The 19,395-nt window shown below is 34.7% G+C and overlaps 1 protein-coding gene across 3 annotated transcripts in view; it reads left to right on the top strand.

Annotated features, from left to right (window-relative positions):
* LOC140159373 (QRFP-like peptide receptor) overlaps window positions 1–19,395 on the top strand; it is a 214,301-nt gene that overhangs the window by 162,252 nt on the left and 32,654 nt on the right. The gene's annotated exons all lie outside the window — the stretch shown is intronic.

Raw genomic sequence — 19,395 nt, 5'->3', positions numbered from 1 at the left:
TGATATTGCGCACCACCAGTGTTGGTTCGTTATTATACAATCGGTGTTTTTACATCTTAGCGTTAAACGTTTCTAAATCTAAAAGCAACACCTATCAGCAACTCGGAAACTTTGATGCTGAATGGTTTTCTGTCGGGATAATTGTGGCAAATCAAGGCGGACCCCTAATAAATGTATCTGTGTACTTTCAATTCCTTTATCTGCACTAATATCTGGGTGTCCGAACAGTTTCAAACATAAAGTTACCCAATTCCATACAGTTCAGTGTCATAGCGTCGGAGGGCTATGAGAGTGGGAGCACACGGGTACGAGCGGACCGTAATAAACAGTTTTGCAATAAATGTTGCCAAAAACGGTTGGTCGCCTTCTTTAAGTCTTGGTGTCCCCATCAGATAACTTACGCTAAGTTTTTGACGTAGTCAACAACAGTCAACCTGCTATTCTTTTAGCTTTTTATCCTCCGATAATGGTTCAACTGTCAGCTTATATGAAATTCACGCATGTGTATTGCACTCTAAATGTTCGGAATCATTCTTTGTGAATCCATACTGACGGTGTGGTTATAATGGGGTAATGTTCGCAGACAATTGTTATAGTTTACATGTGGTAAGCAGAGGTAATTTAACGTTTAGAATGCAAAACCGGAAAGCTTATGGCGTTGTCAGTTTTATCTATTTGATAACGCATATAGCGTCGGAATTAAATAAAGTATTTAAAACATCTTTTTGTCATGGTGAGGGCGATTTGAGCATTACACTTCCTGCTTATACATATTACATCGACATGACAGCATACCAGATATAGAAAGCCAACAATGGCTGTCCATTAGGAAGGTTCCTCGGTTCATGGCCATGTATGTAAATGACATAAATATCCCAAAAAAGTAACTAACCCCTTAAATAATGGCCATTATTCAAAGGGGGCTATCGTATTGTAAATCTTTACAATGCGTTGGAAGCAGAATTTCGTTCTGCGCATTTTGACACCAATACGATAGCTTAGAAAACAATAAAACACCAGTCAATTTAATGTAGTAAGGTCCAGATTTGAAAATTGCACTTACATACAAATTTTTACTATACAAAAACACTCATATATCATTTCACAGATTTCCTTCCATTACACTGAATGCAAAATCAATAGAATTTACTACAACTTTCAAATCTTGGGCTACATTGATTTAAATGTACGCGGTGACATCAATATTTAGTCAATTGCTACAAATGAGGTGTCAAAATATGCAGAAATAAATTATGCTGCCAACGCATTTGACAGATTTCTAATACAATCAACCGTTTTTTAATAATGGTCATTATTTAAGGGGGGTTAGTTGCTTTTTTTGATATGTTTATATTACAAGATAGATTCCACAATTTTATTCAGTATTGTATTTATCGCCCAACAGTAATGGAATTTATAATCTGTCAAATACTTGTTTTTAGGTTACTTATATCGGGCTACTCGTCATTCTACAGTCTTGCCACGTATGGCTGGGTCGTTACTTGACATTTCATTCCATTGTGTTCATCAGAGATTGGAAAATATAGCTGATTAGTAAATGTCTACCGTCGGCGCTGAATCGATAGATATGTATTATACTGTATTCATTTGCAAAGGTCGTTCTCCTCTGAATAGATTGCTAGTTACATGGACGTCTAGTGAACATTGATGAATTATATTTGACATTTCATCGTTACAACGTAACTTTCACCTTGAAACCTGTGTAGAGCTTAAAGTAATATGCGAATATTTAAAATCATTGAAGGTAAATTAAAAAATAAAGTGATTACCCCTTTTAACAAACATGAAATAAATAGGAGAGTAGAGACGCGATTGATTTATGGACAGACAATGAGACATACGAGTTGCATCCAAAGCCTATTTGCCTTTCTGATTTTATTAAGCGCAAACTTTAGCATCATCGCCTTAAAGGGAAGTCGTGATCGTTAACATGGTTAAGCCCATCAGGAGACATTCCTATCGATCGTTATAGTTTAAAGACATGACATTATATTGATGAACTGATTCATTGGGAAAGGCACACAATATCCGAACGTAAGATCACTGTCTATAAACACTTTGCGCTATTTATCATGACCACTGCTGAACGATCGGTACCGGTTTTTTGTACACTGATAATCCTGCTTAGGGATCTAAATGTTGTTCCCACATTAACTCGGAAGTATAAGACTTCGCGCGTTCATTCGTGTAAATGCAAATAAATTGACTTGTTATATATCCACAAGAGGCACTTCATTTTCTAGGGAGTACTGCTTTAACACCTAAAATCAGATTTCCATTATTCTATAATAAATTTCAGTCACATTTAAAAATGTCTTGTGTTTGGGGAATAGTAGTTTTAAGTGATTTTATCCTCTGTATAACAGCAATTGGGACGTTAGAAATAAGAGTTAAATAGTTACCATAAGTATCACCTTTTTATGATTCGGATATTGAAAACTTCTACCCATCCTCGAGCTCAAGATTTATATATTTCATGATTAAGACTATTTTGCTAAAATAGAGCGAGTTCAAACAGAAAGAAATCGTGTTTCGGAATATCTTGGAATTGAGTTATGATACAAGTAAGATAAACCAACTTTTGATCATTTTTACAATTATGACACCGCTGATGACACTCACAAATTATTCCAAAAGTGCACAACACCTTCAAGTGCTTGATTTCAAGATATACAAGGTGTCCCATAAAAAAGTTACATGTAGAAAATGAACCGAATTTTGTGATGGTACAACAAAACATTGTCATTTTCTCAGGTAATATTTATTCATCCTTCTTGAAGCTGCTTGCTAAGTTTCGAATCCGTATCTTAAAAGCAACTTAACTATAATGGGTCAAGAGTGGCTAACCATCGAAATATCGCACAACGAAAGTTGAACACAAGCACGACTTTGTTTTCAGATTTTTTCTTTATTTCTTTTTTTTTAATGTTTCTCTTATTTTTCATTGTTGAACTTATTGCACAAAAGAAACATATTGAAAAATTCAATATTGCACACTGAAAATAAATCAGTTTTAGAACTTCTTGACTCTTGGTGGTAACAAAAAAAGGAAGATGGTCATTGGAGAAGAACACGTTTTTGGTGAAAGCAATTCTGCACGATGTATCTCCTGTTATCAACATAGTGAAATGAATAACAATCTTTTGCATTTAGGCCTTGCTTGCATTTTTTGACTTGAAATCGCTGCTGTTTGTTTTTACATTTCTGACTGAACTCTTGAAATAAAACTGTTTCATTTTTTGTTTATCAGAATAAAATACTGCATCTGCCATGCTATGGCTGGGCCAATTCAAGTGCCCCACCAAATGTACGGTGGTATAATGAACCTCATGTTGCATTATGTCACGTAAAGAGCTTGGTCAGGAATGCCTGGAATGTGGGGTAAGTACGTAGGTTGTGAACTTGACATTCACAGGGATACTAGTAGCGGGTACATAGATTATGTCATGAAAAGGATATTTATATTTGTTAACATTAACTTAGATTATTTTCAAAAACATACATCTAACAGTTTTTTGGGACACCCGGTATATATAACTAGTGCATGCAACACTAAGTTATGGTAATACATTCTGATTGACATTTGATAGTATTTTCATCAGTTTTCTCTTGAATTATTTATTAAAAATAAACACTATGTTCATCTCAAGAAGTGGTATATCCCTAATGGATCTTCCCTGTGTATACGTGTATGTAACGGAAAATGTATTCAAGAGAGACATTAAATTCATTTAAACACTCATATCATATTATTTTTTCACATTTATGTGCATAAATCATTAAGTATAGGATAGACAAGATCGATCTTATGATAGTGATAATAGATGTAGGTCAGGGCAACCGTGATGAGAGGAATTTATGATTCTGTCTAGGAATCAGATTTATTGTCTACAGCTCAAAATACAGACTAAATATTAAAGGTGCCATAATTGTGTCGATAGCGAATAAGATAAAGACGTTTTTTGTTCAATTTGGGTCAGTCGTAAGTAGACAAAATCTGTGCCGCTTATTGCGCTTTCGTTAAATGACGCTTTCATGTAGTCTGAGTACTTCCTAACAACTAGATCATTTTACGAAACGTGCAAAGGGCATGGATTTATAAATTAGTGCTGATGATACTCTGAGATACTCTTTGCATTTAAAGTAAGACTCTTTTCCGAATGAACGCTCAGAGTTGCAATTATCACTATCACTATCAACTAGTTTAAGAAGATTTCCTTGCCTTGGCAGATATTCAGCGGCAATTACCTACACCTATCCCGAAGCTGGGTCGCCAGATTAACAGACAAGCAGATTCCACTTCACCGAATCTAAAATTAGAATTTTTCAGATAGTCCATGTAAAATACATTAAAAAACACCATTCGGAAAAAGACCATTATTATACCTTTAACTCCATTGATAATGCTGTTCAGTCATGTTCCTATTCTGGATTTCCATCAAGATTTTGATGTCACAGCATGAGTGAAATCTGTGTTAAATGATTGCCAACCAGATGTGTTATAACAACATACTGTATTGATTCTTGTTCCAATCACCATATACCTCTCAGAAGCATTACAAAAGTCATCTTTCTATTATGGATGCAAATCTAGGTTAAAAGGGTGCATGTATATATGAATGACTGGCAATGACTGTCAACCAGATATCCTATAATAACATGGTGTATTGGTTCTTTATCGGCACTTCTCAAAAGCCGTGTCGCTTGTTTCAGTATGGAATGAGTCTTCAAATATACATAAATTTGAACTGACGATTATTTGATGACATTTTGAGTTGTCTCAGCTCAAGTTTAATGTTTTAAGAAGTGCAAAACTACTCAGATACTCTTTGCATTTAAAGTAAGAGTATTTTCCGAATGGACACTCATTATAAGAAGAGGTTTGGTTAATATATACGACGCGCTGTCGAGAGTTCGGTTGTCATGACCAGACCGTGACCAGACCAGAAAGTATAAGTACATTAAACGATAATCTTTTGTTTATAGACACGCCAGATCGCCAGCCAGGAGTACAAGTCGTGAATTTGTGCGCAGTGCCCGATGATAAAAATAAGTTCTATGATGAAAAATGTGATTGAGATCTATGTCATTTGTTGTCTGTTTGAATTAATGTCGGTAACCTGAGAAAGATGCAAACCTAGATTAACATTTAGCATTTGTTCTTTAGGCGGAATGGTGTCAATTACATAGCATGATATGACACAGTTACCTTTTGCACTAGGGGAAATCCCAAGATAGTTCTCTTAGATTTATTGTTTACTTTGATATGTTTCGTACACATGATTTCGTCTTTATTTGAATGATATTGCATGTCTACAGTGAAAGTTTAAACAATAAAAACGAAAGAAAGAAAGATACATTTACCTGTGATGATCAGGAGATCACGGTCTTCTACTAGTTTAATGCTCTGCGTGCTAACCATGCGCTTCAACGGAAAAAGTTTAAGTTTTGAAATATTTTCTCAAAATATCAAGAGCTATCTTAAGAACTACTAAACCAATACTATGCTTGTTTGTACTCATTTTGATGAATTTTTCATGCTGATTCCAAATATGGTCATGAAAATTTACATTTCTGAAATTTTGAATTTTTAACATTTTTTTTAAACATGTCGTCTGCATTCGACACCCGCGTGAAGAGAGTTAAGAGGACTTACTTACCTTGGTAGATATTCAGCGGAAATTACCTACATCTATCCCGTACAAGCTTGGTTAACAGATTAACAGACCAGCAAATTCCACTTCACCTCATCTAAAAGTTCAAATTTTCAAATTTGCCATGTTAGATAAAGGACACCATTCGGAAAAAGACCACATACCTTTAACTCAATTGATAATGCTGTTAAGTCATGTTCCTATTCTTGATTTCCATCAAGGTTTTTGATGTTACAGCATGAGTGAAATCAATGTAAAATGTTTGCCAACCAGATGTGTTATAACAACCCACTGTAGGCTATTGATTCTTGTTCTGCGAAACATTACAAAAGTCGTCTTTCTTTTCTGGATTCAAATCTAGGTTAAAATGATGCACGCAAACATGAATGACTGGCAATGACTGTCAACCAAAATGCTATAATAACATGTGTATTCTTGATCGACACCTCTCAAAAGCCGTGTCTCAATATGAAACGAGTCTTCAAATATACATTATTTGACGACATTTTGAGTTGTCTCAGCTCAACTTTAATGTTAATAAGGGCCAAACTACGAATGCGCATTTTGAAAGAGGCTCTTACACCAACATTTTATCATGGTTCATTATTTTGTTAGGTGTAAATCACAAGCACAAGAAGTCCGTCTAAACCATTACTTGCCTGCTCCAAGAAATGATCTGTAAATCAAACCATAATATCCGTCCATCAGAATAGTATGTCATATCTTGGATGCTTTGTTTAATACAGTACATGTGTGTTGTTATAGTATATCTGGCTGTGATAATATAATATTACCCTCATAATTGAAACTGAAGTAATTTTAACGTCAACAAGTCATTTGATGTTTACTTTTTAGACAAAACTCGAAAACACTTTCAAGAGATTTAGCTGTTGGAACTAGTGTTATTATGTTGACGGACGACGAATAACCATCAATAATTGATTCAAACATTCTTGCTTGATAAATCCATTAAAAGAGTACTCACGACAGTGAGTGAGTACTCGTTTAATGCATTTGTCGAGCAAAATGAATTATTTATTTTCAATCCTACAAATGCATCTGTTTACTGACATCAGTAATTGAGTTCGGCATCTCTCAAATTTCAAAATTTACTAAACGATTAATGTGTTTGTCTCTGCAGTTTAAATACGAAAAAAAGTATGTTAATTTAGCTGTAACCTCTATATATACTCAAAGCTTAGTTAATGCCAAATAAATAAAGAAACATATACAATAATATAGGGTTGTATTATTCTTGTATGTCAAGTGTGTTCATGACAGTTCATCTTCTGTTGGTATATTGAATGATTACAGTTTAAATCTTTTGCCTAAACACACGAAATTATTCCTACCCATGTGCATGTGCAACGTTTCAGGAATCTATGATCGAATCTAAGGTCAAAACAGTCACGATTTGATGATAAACATCACAGTTTCAATCTCGCTGATGAAAGATGAACAGTCATCTCAAAAGTCCGAGGTAGGAATAAATTCTTGTGTTTAGATCAAAATTTTAAACTTTAATCATCATATAATATTGTGTATCCGTTCTTAAATACCAATTTTTACGAGTATAACTACTTTCTAAATACAACATTGAAATTGTAAGAGAAACCTTTCAATATCCAGTAAACACTGTATTATCAGCCAATAAAGAATTAAATATTTTAAGCATTTACCTAACATACCAAGCATAGCTTTTACTCTTCGGTTTAATTATCAAACACCAAGAATTCAAGGTCACAGGTCACATGAATAGTGGAATGAATAAGAGGATCCATCAAAACAAGTTAAAATACAATAATACTTGTAGCGCTGAATAAGCTTTTCTATAACAAATATTGGGATATTAATATTAATCTTCTCAAAACATTTGCTTACTACAGGGTTCAAAAGAAATCCCTCCCTAAAATTACAAAACATTTCTTTGCATAACTTGACGTACATTTTGTTGATTTAAAAAAGTCTTGTGAATAGAAGAATCATTTTGCTACCTTCCCATGTAATGTATGAGGATTGATTTAGTGGTGTTTTTGTTTTCTTTAATTTTTATGTAGGCTTATGCGATAACCCAGTCACTCATGCAATCATCTTCCATTATGAAACAATGATTCATTGACATTCACGGGGTTTTTCTAGAATGTTTTCTTGAGCGAGTGTTTCAGAAATGGCAAAATCAATTTAGGATTTACAAAACATTTCTTTGCAGAACTTGACATTCGTTTTGTTGATTTGCAAAATTTAACAATTTCAATTATTTATAGGTTAATAAATGCATATCACTTTTTGGTAGTGAAATTGTACAAAACAATTCACGCGTACTAAGATGTTGATGCGTCTACTACACGAGTCCCGCAGAGGGGAGTACGTTAGAACGCATCAACATCTCAGTACAAGTGCATTTATTAACCTATTTCATACCCGAGAAAAAAATCCCGTGATTTTTGCTATTTTATGCCAAAATTATCACTCAAAATGTTGGAAAATACAAGCAAATGTAAAGCAAGAGCACTTCCTGTAGTACACAATCAATGCATGTTTACAATTTTCTCAGGTTTTGATTGGTTCCCGCTATCTAAGAATGTATGAACAACTTTTTACAACTGTAATTCGGCAATGTTCTGATTCTCACATCTTGCAAGAACTACTCAACTCTCAAACCATAAATTTTACGCGTACTGCGCTTTTTAGGCAATGAATTCTGTGAATAATGTTTGGTACATACTGCAGTTACTATCCGTTTTCCTATACACAATACACAGTGCTCTTTCCCATTGACGCGTGACCTACGTTAAAATAGCCCTACGTTAAAAGTATGGGGATATGACTAGTTAACGTCGCTGTGTGAAAAATAACCGGCCAATATTAAAAGTACTCTTCTAAAGTTCTAGAAAATATAGTTTTTAACATGTCCTAAATTTTTAGCTAATTTAGATGTTTGGAAATATTCGTACTTTGGTGTTTTAGTTAATGTTATAGGTAATAGTACATTGCCTAGTTAACGTCGCTGTGTGAAAAATAACCGGCCAATATTAAAAGTACTCTTCTAAAATTCTAGACAATATAGTTTTGTAACATGTCCTTAATTTTTAGCTAATTTAGGTGTTTGGAGAGGGTCGTACTTTTGTGTTTTAGGAAGGATATGTAAACGACAGATAACACCAAAAATATGAAGAAATTATTTCCAAACCGTGTTAAGTCAACAATCATTATGTTGCTCATTTTCAAGAATGCTGGTTTACAAAAAGCACGCCATTGTCTCATTTCGTGAACAATGGTACACATACCATTGTTTCTTTTCGTTTCCTTTATAATCGGTTACCCAACTGAAGCTATAATACAAACTTTATTGCGATATCGCACATGAAAACAGTCACATGTGCACAGCCAGAGAAGATCCGATTTAATCAGTTGAGCTGTTTCAATGAGTGTTATCTTGGTTTAATAGCTTTTAAAGTCCTGCAAAGGTCGAGATGAATTCTACTGTAGACATGACTGCATCATGAAATGCTACTAGTGGTGTGAATCTAATGGGTTGATGTTCGCAGACAATAGAAGGATATTTATGTGGTAATATTGTACAGCAGAGGTAATTGACTTTTAGAACGCAAACTCGAAAAGCTTACGGCGTTGTCAGTTTTATTTATTTAACAACGCTCGTAGTGTCGGCAATAAAGGTATTCCGGGTATTCAGCGTTACTTTCTACTTATAAATATTGGCATGGTCTTGAAGGCATTACAGATACAGCCAACAATGACTTTCCATTAGGAATGGGCTCTAGTTCATGGCCATGTGTATAAAATACTCTCGGTATTCTAGGATAGATTTTACAATTCTAATCGTTCACGCACTTACCGCTCAACCGTAATGGTTTTAGATATCATGTCAAACACTTGTTAGGTCACTTATATTCGGACTAACTGTCACTCCATAGTCTCGCTACGTGTGGGTGAGTCGTTACTTGATATTTCATGAGATTCTATTCATCAGAGATTTGATAGTAATATGCAATGGTCAATCCTTTGTTCTCTGAACATAATTCTAGTTAAATTGATGAACGTTCTCAGTCATCCAGTTGTTGTAACATGAAATTTGGAATTGAATCAAAATACTTTATTAATGGACTTACTGTTTTTAACAATGCTACGTTGCGTGTGATATCACACTTCATCAGACAACTGACTCGCTGGACTGGTCATGTGACAATTATATACATAAGTGTCTAGTGAATATCGATATTTTTGTAAATGTTAAATTCCATAAACTACGTTATGTTCACCTTGAATTCTGTGCGGACAGTGCCGCCGAGAGCCATTACGGGCCCGGGGTAAAATGAACGCACGGGCCCCTTTTTTACGGGCCCACTGAGGTCTCTTTTCTTTGCTTTTATGGGCCTCCCTTGTCGGCGGCACTTTGTGCGGACTTCAGAGTAATTATTAGAGTGTTTAAAATCCTCTCAGGTAAATTATAGATAAAGTGATTACCCTTTTTCACCAACATGAAAGAAATCGGTAAGAGAGACACGATTGATTATGGACAGACAATGAGACATAAAGTTGCATCCAAAACCCATTTGTCTTTCTGATTTCATTATGCACACCTTCGGTAAATCTCGTATTGTAAAGTAAGATCGCGATCTATCGTAGAAGTTTAAAGAGCTAATATTGATAATACTCTGCACTATTTATCATAACCCACGCGCTGCTGAGCCAAAATTTGTAATACAAACTGCAATAGGTGGTTGTTACAAATCTCCTAATTTTCTGTTATAAACTATTTTATCATATACCATTATCATGGTGTCAATGTATAGTGATGGATTGATTCTATCCACTGGATACCAAAATAAGTACAAACATTCCTCACGTAATGTCGCTATGACGTCATAACGTACTAGCTTAATTTTGGATGTACAAAGGTATAGGAAAATTGATTTTCGGCGAAAAAATCTACGAACATGCATTTTCGCCCACTTTTCTCCGAGATTTGAAAGAAATTACTATTCAATCCTAACTGCCAAGTACAAAGTCGATGTCTCTGGGAATAGTTTTAAAAGAGCACACTGAGAACCTCACCAAACCTCTGTATGGCAACTTTTGATAGTCGACGTTGCCCGCAGGTAAGGTGCTGGGGTTTAAATGAGTAAAAAGGATAGCTCTGCGATTAACTTAAAGGTGGGTAACCTGATCGACAATCTCATCCCCCACTTTACCTCATCAAAATGCTGATTTTGGTATCAGATAAAAGCTCATATTTTTTTCATAAATATATTGAAATTTGGCGTTCCAAATCGGTATATTTCCGATATGGTATACCACATGACTAATTCGGCAGTTTTTTGATGATGTCTTCGGAAATACACTGAGTTGGAACTTCTAATTTCAATATGTTTATGAGAAAAATAGGGCCTTTCACTTGAAATCAATATATTACTTGATCATGATGATTATCATTAATAAAAACACTGTAGACTATCAATATCATGCTGTATAAATGTCGGTAATTCCATTAGGAATTAGTCACATATACAAAAAACATTTCCATGTTCTTTTTGCTGGGAAGGGATGACATTTTATGTTATACGCAAGTTTTAAAGAATTTGATTTCCAAATTTATCAGGTCACCTTTCCTTTAAGCAGCTCGGCGTAAATACGGACTTTTTATATACAGGATAAAAACCGTCATTGGAACTTTGTACAACCCCCTCCCCTTTAGTAGTAATAGGGTTATATAACCACTGCAAAACGATCGGTATCGATTTTTTGTACGCTAACGCTCCAGCCTAGGGATTAGACAGTTTTGCCCACCTTAACGCGTTCAATTTTCGAAGGTGTAAATGGACCTAAATTGACTTTTTATCCGCTCGAGGCACTTAAGTTTCTTGGGAGCACTAGTCTAACACTGAAAATTTGGCTTCAAATTCTTCAATATGTGATGTGAATGGCAAGGTGAATTACTCTACTTGATGGGATGTTAAAAATAAGGGTTAAAAAGTTGCTCGGTTATTAAAAACGCCTAACCTGAATACTGGAGCTTTGGGATTTAAAGTTCCATAATGCGCTCAAAGTAGTGAGTGTAAGTGCATCGGGCATTGCATGTACACTTTTTAAGTGTTTTATCTTGCGATACTGAAAACAGGAGTCGATCAGGCCAACCATGTTGTTCTGAAAAGAACTTATGGAACGAATCATAACAGTTCGTAACAAAATGAACCTTAGTGTCGCCGAATCGGTCAAGCTGGGAGATTTATAGCGCCGTCAGCGCTTGTTGATCGAAAGACAGCCTAGGCTCATAGAAATTGGCACTACATTCGTGGTGGTGGTTTTTGTGGACCATATAATAATAGAGTATCCATAAAACGTGTATATGCCCGGCACTTCGGCAGGGTGATTCCTTGTTGGTTTATTTGATCATATTTGTGACCTCTTCTCATAATGTATTACTTTCATTTTCTCACAAGTCTGAAAACATGATAGAGCGCTGTATCATGCATGGGCTGAATCCGGCTGATATACCGTCAATGCAAACTTGGATGTAAAGCTTATCATGTAGAAAACTTGGAAAGTATGACTATTATCTCCTTACATTTGCCTCTGTATTTTGCAAACTAAAACAAGAATACTTTAATAAATACAAATATGACATGTATGAGAGTAAATGAATTAATTTGCAAAAGTTATGAATGAGCGCTGTACAATGGTTAACACTCGCCATGGTCAAATCCTGGGCGTTTGCGGGCCGAATGTGGCAACACCCAAAATTTACGGTCGACCTGGGAGAAACAGATTTACGATAATGTAGGTGGTCTATCCGGTAACAATTATTATCGATACGCTATTATGGGTCGACCTGGGATTTTTTCTCCCAGCTTGACCCAAAACGCCATAGTGTAGACCATGGGCGAAATACGGTAAAGGTAACCCGCATATCAACCACTTTGCACTCCGCATGCACCTCTTTGAATGTGTTTGTCCTGCTTTTTATTCTTAAAGGTATTTCAAATCATTAGCGTAGTCAAATATTCACAAAGGTGATCCTCTTCCTTTTAAATATGAAAATGTTACTTATTAGAATGTCACCACTGTAGGGACAATTGTGTGTAAATGCTATCAAAATATCAATAACAATTTAAACAGCAGAAAGTAAGAATTTTCATCTGCAAGTGGTTCCCTCATCTGGGGGTAGTCGTGTGTGAGATCAGTTTTTGTATAAGTTCTACTTGACTCTCAGCATCTCGCACACCACTACCCACTGAGGTAGCAACCAGTTGGTTCTGAAAGTATCTGGGAAAATAACCTGCTGAGTGCAAATCGGCGGGTGTATCACATACTGCTCTATTTATTTCCAGTAAATTGCGGTTGAAAAGCTTTCTGTTGGATATTGCTTCAAAATACCCAGTATTACCATGAAAAATCTTGCAAAACAGGTTTCAATTTAAGGGATCGGATAGAGACGTTTGCACCTTATTTTCGTAGGACCTGAGAGCACATCAGACACACCAACTGGAATTCTGAATACGAGGAATGTCCTTCTGATATCAAATAAATTATATAGATGTTTTGAAATTTGTTTTATAATACAAATTGTATGAATAATTATTCAAAACTTATATTTTTGATATTTAACTCTCCTCGAAGTACATTTTTTAAATTTTATTAATGAAGTAAGTATTGAAATGTTATAACAACAACTTAGTTTTTTTATATTTAATATTTCAACCGATGCAGTTTGTCAACTTTAAGCTTTTTAAAAAACGTTCGCATTTCCCAATACTTTGTTCATATAGAAGGTCTGAAATGGTTCACCGTTTAGTTCTACTGGCGATTAGCTCCTCAGTGCTTTATGTGTTGTATTGTTCTTGCTTATACACAGGCACAAGAAATTTACTATAGAGCCCGGGGGCCACTTACATTACGTGATGGACACCATGCTCATGTATGGACTCTCGAAACGCACCCTAAACGAGTATTACTCAGCGCGTGCAAAACATACCCTAAACAAGTATTTTGCCATTTTTTTTAATACTAAGAAAGTAAAAATTCGTGTTCAGGTTCTTGTTTAATATAAGTAGTTTGATGTTTTTTAATGTTTTACCCTACGATCCAAGCCCCCAAGATATTCAGTAATGTTCTTCAACACACGCTTTAATCTTATTATTGCAAAGTATATGATGCCAACGCGTTGCCAGGTTTTTCTAGAGGCAGTCATACCAAAAACGAACGTCACCAAGAATCATGGCAACCCTCTGATATAAATAAATGGGTGCTGTTATCCTTAATTATCCGTAATATCTTTAAGCGCAGAGGGGAAGGTGTGATCGTTAAGCCCATCAGGAGACATTCCTATCGATCGATGTAGTTTAAAGACATGACATTATATTGATGAACTGATTCATTGGGAAAGGCACGCAATATCCGAACGTAAGATCACTGTCTACAAACACTTTGCGCTATTTATCATAACCACTGCTGAACGATCGGGACCGGTATTTTGTACACTAATATTCCTGCTTAGGGATCTAAATGTTGTTCCCACCTTAACTCGGAAGTATAAGACTTCGCGCGTTCATTCGTGTAAATGCAATTAAATTGACTTGTTATAATCCACAATAGGCACTTCCTTTTCTAGGGAGTACTGCTTTAACATTTACAATCATACTTGAAATTCTTTAATGATGTGATATGAATGGCAAGGTCTCTACTTGATGTTAAATAGTTAGCCTGAATATCGTATGATTCAGATATTAAAGACCTACCCAGCAAACACAAAAACGTTTTTAAAACATTTTAAATAAGTTATATTTTGGCTTTTGGTTTAGGTAAAAACGTTTTAATAACATTAAAATGTCGGGTTATATAAAGGTCATGATAACGTTTTAAAACGTTTTGTATGAAAACACACTACAACAATATTTTTGTATGTTTTCAAAAAATGTTATTGTAAACTATTTTTGCAAACTTTTTTGCCAAATATTGTGTCAATACTTAAATAACATTATGTTAAAATATTTGAACCCAGCAAACACAGAAATGTTCTTAAAATGTTTTTTTTTTATCTTTTTAATAACATTTAAATGTCGGGTTATATCAAGGTCATGAAAACTTTTATAAAACGTTATTGAAAATATTTTGGGCAAACATTTTTCGCAAAATATTTTTGAACTAAAATAACATTCTGTTTAGAATGTTTTGTATCAAGTTTTCAAGAATGTTTTTGGAATGTTATTAAAACGTTTTTATACCCTTTATATAACCCGACATTTAAGCGTTTTCTGTAAAACATTTTTGTTTGCTGAGCAGTTGATTATCAAAAAAATATGTTTTAAGGTTATGAAAACGTTTTATACTCTTAATATACCCTTTATATAACCCGACATTTAAACGTTTTCTGACAACCTTTTATAACCTTTTGCGAATGATGTCGAAAACGTTTTGTGTTTGCTGGGTACCCATCCTTGAGCTCAAGATTTAATAATCCATGATTAAGACTATTTTGCTAAAACATTGCGAGTTCAGACAAAAAAATCGGAATATCTTGCGACTTGAATCATGTCAAAACCCAATATTTTATTAATGACTGTAGGCAAAGTTTCAGTATTGATATCAATTTTGAAAATACAAGCTAGATATAAGACGTTTATCATTATACAATCTCATACTAAAACTAGCTGCGACTATGGTTTGCCCTTCTCACATGCCCACAAATGTAATACAGGTTTAACTATAGCTTCATCGAGTAAAGACTCTATCAATACCCAAAACCACACTCTATAAAGCACATAATTATATTAAAAAGACAATTTCAAAAACAAAAGTTAAAGTTAGATGTAATACTTTAGGCATAATACACATACTACAACTAGCTGCGACTATACCTTCCCACAAATCTAATATGGCACATAATGGGCTCCTTTGAGTAACTAGAATTTTAGGTACAAACCGAAAGGGCTCTCCCGTTGAAGTCACACTAGCAAATAAAGGAACGAACCCTTAATTCTTGTTGGGATTTTCAGAGGAGGGTCCTCTCCAAACTTCTCCAATTGTACGTAAAATGTACACTAAGGCAAATGAGTATGTAGGCAAACGATGTAGTATTTCCGCAATGAAAATACCCAATTTGACCGACAGAGATGCAAAATACCCTAACACCGATGATGACCCTTTCAGATTATTCCAAAACTGCAACACCTTCGAGTGCCTGATTTCAAGAAACTAGTTTCCCGACTAGTTCCTGATTACCCGGAGGTTTTACATTAAGTTATCATAATACACTCTCTCTGTTTGATATTATTTAGTATTTTCATCAGATTTCTCTTGAATACTTCATTAAAAATAAACACTATGTTCTTCTCAACCTTACTAAATGTAAATACTTCAGCACCACACACCAACTGATTTAAATTTACATAAAAATTTACATCAGTTTTATATTCCTCGTGGATCTTCCCTGTCTAAGCGTGTATGTAACGTGAAATTATGTATGCTCAAGAGAGATATTAGATTCATTTAAGGTTATTAATTATTTTAAACTGTTGTGATTTGGTAGTTCACAGCATCTTACGAATGGTAGTGAGCTTTGGCAAAAACTGCATTGCTCAATTTATAGCGAGCGTGTAGAAGAATATAAATATCACAGATACACTTTTATAGGTGCTGCGGTTCTTGAGTTACGTTGTAAAGAGGGCTGAAACAACAACACTTTTGTAAAACGTACATAACTCATTAACAACAATAAATTAAGCAAGTTTGTAAAGTATATGATTTGTAGAATGAACTTTTGCAAAACATCAAGGCGTTAGTTTTCAATAATATATTGATATAGATAATGAAAATCGATTTTTAATGTTGCTTTTACCAACAATACCTCGTCTACCCTTAAACATATCTCATTATTTTGTCAAAATTGCGTGCTTAAATCATTAATTAAGTATAGGATAGACGAGAGCTTTATCTTATGATAGTGATAATAGATGTAGGTCAGGGCATCCGTGATGAGAGGAATTTTATGCTTCTGTCTAGGAATCAGATTTATTGCCTACAGTTCAAAATACAGACTAAATATTACAGGTGCCATAATTATGTAGATAGCGAACAAGATAAAGACGTTTTTTGTTCAATTTGAGTCAGTCGTAAGTAGTCAAAATCTGTGCCACCTGTTGCGCTCAGGTTAAATGACGCTTTCATGTAGTCTGAGTACTTCCTAACAACTAGATCATTTTACGAAACGTGCAAATGTCATGGATTTATAAATCAGTGCTAATGGGGATATACTAAAATATTCTTTGTATTTGAAGTAAGAGTCTTTTCCGAATGGACGCTCAGAGGTGCAATAATTAAGAGGTTTAGTTAATAAATGCGATGCTATGTGGAGAGTATCGGTTGTCATGACCAGAGCGTGGTTCCTGCAGAGCGACTTTAGATGTGTGCCTGGTCTGAATACGGCAAGCATAACCTGCATATTGATGTCAACCACTTCGTACTTCGTATCCACCTCTCTGACTAAGTTTGTCTTGCAGTTTATTCAAATCGTTAGTGTAGTCAAATATTCACAAACGTGACCCTCTTCCTTTTAAATATGAAAACGATACTTGATTGAGTGTAACCTAATCATTGGCACAGGTGTGAAATATTAGGGCAATTGTGTGTAACGGACGGGGAAATGGATATCTATATCAATTTGATATCACGCCTTTGCAAGTGCAGTGTGATCTAAACCTTCAATAAACGCAAAAATTGTACATTAAAAGGTAATCTTTTGTTTATAGACAATCCAGATCACCAGTCTAAATGCGGGAGTATAAGTCACGAATTTGTGTGCAGTGCCCGATAAAGAAAATGAGTTCTACGGGTTGTAACAAAAATATATACCGTTTAGAAAATAATAATAGGCAATCATATCATTGATTGTATTAAATTTTACTTTTTCGTCAATGTCATTTCCTAAGCAACTAGTATTTACTAATATCAATTAAGTGAAGGAAAAACATGCTTTTGTTCTGAGATCTTTGACAATAAGTACGTGATAAAAGCTTGAAAAATTTACAAATAGTAAAATCGGGTATAGCTTTTAAATCTGAACTAGGATAGACACCAAGTAAAGTTTTTTCTGTTAGCCAAGATATTACTAATTCTACTGCATGTCACATTATGCCATGACCCCATTTTCTTCTGAACAGCAAAAATGCAATTGCTAATCTTGAAAGTTGACTGCAAGCTTGATATGCGCGAAAATGGCCCAACTGGTTTTCTGGACGAATTAGTTAATTGAGCATAGCGTTTGAGCCCGAACTATAGAGAAACCAAGTCAAAATTGTTGCCATGATCTATTTTACTTTTTTCTGAGAAGCGAAATTGCAGTTTGCAGAAAAATGTGTTTGAGATCTATGTCATTTGTTGTCTCTTAGAATTAATGTTGGTAACTTGAGAAAGATGCAAACCTAGATTAACAACTTTAGCATTGTTCTTTAGGCGGAATGGTGTCAATTACATAGCATGGTACGGCACAGTTACCTATATGCCTTTGCACTACGGAAATCCCAAGATAGTTTTCTTTGATTTATTGTTTACTTTGATATAATGTTTCAATTGAATATTATGTACACCTGTTGTCATCTTTATATGAATGATATTACATGTCTACAGCGAAAGTTGAAACAATTTGAAAGAAAGAAAGAAAGAAAGAAAGAAAGAAAGAAAGAAAGAAAGAAAGAAAGAAAGAAAGAAAGAAAGAAAGAAAGAAAGAAAGAAAGAAAGAAAGAAAGAAAGAAAGAAAGAAAGACAGACAGAAAGAAAGAAAGAAAGAAAGAAAGAAAGAAAGAAAGAAAGAAAGAAAGAAAAGAAAGAAAAAGAAAGAAAGAAAGAAAGAAAGAAAGAAAGAAAGAAAGAAAGAAAGAAAGAAAGAAAGAAAGAAGTGATGACCAGGAGATTACTTTCTTATACTAGTTTCAGTTGATTTACTTGCCTTGGTAGATATTCAGCGGCATTTACATACACCCCTCCCGAGCAAGCTGGGTCACTAGATTAACAGTTAAACAAATTAACAGACCAACATATTCCACTTCACCTCATCTAAAATTAGGATTTTTCACATTGTCCATGTATATTAAAAACACCATTCGGAAATAGGCCACGTATCTTTAACTCCATTAATAATGCTGTTACGTCATGTCACAACATGATTGAAATTTGTGTTTTAAAAATGTTTGCCAACCAGATGTGCTATAACAACACACTGTAGGCTATTGATTCTTGTTCCACACACTACATACCTCTCAGAAACATTACAAAAGTCATCTTTCTATTATGAATTCAAATCTAGGTTAAAAGGGTGCATGCAAATACGAATGACTGGCAATGACTGTCAACCAGAAACGCTATAATAACATGGTGTATTCTTGATCGACACCTCTCAAAAGCCATGTCACTTGAACGAGTCTTCAAATATATATAAATATAAAATTGGGCTGGCGCTTATTTGACGACATTTTCAGCCGTCTCAGCCCAAGTTTAATGTGTTAGGAAGTGCCCAACAACGAATGCGCATTTTGAAAGAGGCTCTTACACCTCTTTATTTGATCAGCAGAGAACGGTTGTTCTTTTTTGGGTGCTAAGTCGAAAGTGAAAGCAACAGAAGGCGCACTAACCTTCAATTGCCTGCTCTATGAAATGATCTGTTGAGTAAATCAGACCATTACATCCATCCATTAAAATAGTATGTCAT

The sequence above is a fragment of the Amphiura filiformis genome, chromosome 8, assembly GCF_039555335.1.
Source record: "Amphiura filiformis chromosome 8, Afil_fr2py, whole genome shotgun sequence".
NCBI lineage: Eukaryota > Metazoa > Echinodermata > Ophiuroidea > Amphilepidida > Amphiuridae > Amphiura > Amphiura filiformis.
This window is presented reverse-complemented; position numbering and strand designations above follow the sequence as displayed.